This window comes from Elaeis guineensis, chromosome 8, assembly GCF_000442705.2.
Source record: "Elaeis guineensis isolate ETL-2024a chromosome 8, EG11, whole genome shotgun sequence".
Classification (NCBI taxonomy): domain Eukaryota; kingdom Viridiplantae; phylum Streptophyta; class Magnoliopsida; order Arecales; family Arecaceae; genus Elaeis; species Elaeis guineensis.
Genome location: NC_026000.2, coordinates 134,226,163 through 134,228,786, shown reverse-complemented (window position 1 = coordinate 134,228,786; position 2,624 = coordinate 134,226,163). Strand labels below are relative to the sequence as shown.

The 2,624-nt window shown below is 50.4% G+C and overlaps 1 pseudogene; it reads right to left on the bottom strand.

Annotated features, from left to right (window-relative positions):
• Positions 1-301: 301 nt before the first annotated feature.
• LOC105049580 (uncharacterized) lies at positions 302-897 on the bottom strand (annotated as a pseudogene).
• Between the last annotated feature and the right edge of the window lie 1,727 nt (positions 898-2,624).

Genomic DNA, 2,624 nt, shown 5'->3' with positions numbered 1-2,624 from the left:
AATATTCTTTTAATTTTAATTCAAGTTCACTTACATCCTCTGTATTTTAAAAAATATCACACTAATCCTCTATCTATCGAAATATTCCAATGTGATCCTACCATCTATCTCTATTAATAGAATAATATCATACATGATGCAATAATTTTATAAAATATCTAACATTTTTTTAATATCAAACAAACCCTAAATCAAATCGAGAAGCGTCTTGAATGAACCCTAAATCAAGTGGAAAGAAAAATAAGAGGTGTGGAGGGTGAAGGAGACTTTGGAGGCATCTTAATCAAGTTGTTTTATTTTTTTATCCTCTTGCAGAAGTGGGGACCATGGCACTCTCTAGCTTTGGGCCTATTTTTTGCATGGTTTCTAAAAAACTTTCCTTCCTCTGGCAATGGCTTTTTCGCAGAGAGGATGTCAATTATCACACTAGCGATCATATTTTGCAGTGCCTGGAGAGATCACTATTGAAGAAGAGTGATTGTTTTCACAAAAATAGAGTGGTTGCTGTGGGAGTCCCATGGTGCAGGAATCAGCACCATTCATGCTTGTTACAAAGAACGACTCGGCAGGAGAGGATCCATGAGAGTGATGGTTTGGGGTCTCGGATAGGCTTTCAGATTTCATGACAATGGAATTGCCACTTGGCTGCCAAATGTGACTGTGAGGTTGGAGGTTAGAGGGGGCATGAACGAGCTCGGCTAAGTTATTAGGCTCTAATATTTTGTTGAGCAAGACCTACAGTTGTTCCCTGGCTTCGTCTCTTTCCTGGATGGTTACCATTTAGATTAACTGAATCATGTTTTCCTCTCTTTCCCTCCTTTCCTCCTTGATGCTACTTTGAAGCACTTCTAATTCCCAGTAGGAGTTCTCAAAATCTATTGCTGTATTTGGAATCATGGTCTCATCCTTTCTTGAAGCGTTCTTTCATCTGGAGTATCTGGAATGCTATAAAAATGCAGTCGAACCTTAGGGGTTAGCCTTCAATCTACATCATATGTGGACCATATAGAGAAACAAGTGTTTTTAATCTTCAGCAAGGAAGGCAGCAGATCAGTTGATAATAGCAGTCTGTTGGGAGGAGTGGCGTGAGAGATCCTAGCATATTTCTGGGAAAAAGTTGTTCTGTTTGCACTGTTCTTCAAAAGGCTCTGCTTTCGGTTCACCTTGTGACCTTCTAAAATGATGGATTGTCATGGGAGCTGTTGCGGCCAATCCCCTCGTCGCCTGATCGTCGGAAATGAGTGTCTGCAAAAAAAAAAGTCCACACTAATCGGAGGCGGCTCCGGCGGGGACCCTCCGACGGTCAAGTCAGAGAGGTGACTGTGCAACAGTGAAATGAAGACAGAGAGATCAATCGAGAGAGAGGGAGAGAGAGGAAGAGGGAGCAAGCCTGTTGTTTCGAAGGCCCCCTGCACTGTTGCCTTCCCCGATATATATATAGTGGAGCGTAGTATGGCGCCGTCATTAATTGCGCGGACAATTGAGGAATTGTCAACTCACTGTATACTGTCAGAGTCGCCGTGAAAGTGTCACATCGCCGTGGGGCTGTCAAATCACTAGGGTTGACAATGCCCTAGGTGGGATAATGCCCTTAGATGGCAGTGCCGCGTGTTGCTGTTGGGGCTGACAGTCTCTGGCAGCTGTACGGCGATCGGAGGAGTCGACCGACCCTAGGCCGGTAGCCAGCTGTATGGCGTCGGGTGGAGATCCAGGCCCCTCCGACGGTCAGTCGGACATGTTGCTAGAGTCGGCCATCAGACTTCCTGGTTCGGTCGGTCGGGAGAGTGGAAAAGGTCTGCCCGACCGACATATCCTCAGTCGGTAGAGGGCCGTTAATCGGTCGGTCGGTCGGTCGGTCGGTCCGTCGGTCGGTCGGTCTTCCCCAACAGTTATCCCCCTCCACTCCGGAGTCGGACGGTGTGCTGGCCGACGCCTCTGTTTGGGCAGCAACGCCGGGCGAAAAGGAGTGGATTCACCGTATGCCAAATTTCGACCGTACCGCGAGTTGATACGATGTCAGGCGTCTCATGAATGCCGAGCGATTTGCTGGCGTCAGGTGCCCAGTCGGTGTCAGACGTCCCATCCTGTCGGCGTCAGGTGTTACGTCGGTGTTAGACGATCGAGTGCCGGACGATTTGATGTCAGGCGATCGGGCGTCCGGCGCCTTTTGGGGAACGCAAACTGCCGCCCAGCGTCGATTCTAGGAGCGCGGGGCGCTGTCAGGCGTCCCATCGGGAACGCGAATCGCCGCGGGCGATTTAACTCGAAGCCGCGGCCCTTTCGCCACATGTCGGAGGTGGTTGGGCCGGCGTCTTCCGCATTAAATGAAGGTGGTGCGGCCATCCCGGGATGGGCGCGCCGATCCATCGGGCCGAAGGGAGGGCCCGGATGCCGCCACGTGTCGCCCATCCGGGGGATCTCGGTCGGCGCGGGGTCATCTCGGCCATCGAACGGCCCTATATATATAGGACCGCTTGCGCTCGAAGCCCCACCCTGAACGATTTGCTGCAGAGACTCTGCCCAAGTGATTCCTCCGTCGTCGCCAGCAGTCGTCTCCCCTTCCACTCTCTAAAGGGTCCGTTTCAGGTTCGTGATCCTTTCCCTCAGCCGTGGTTTCCGTTTAA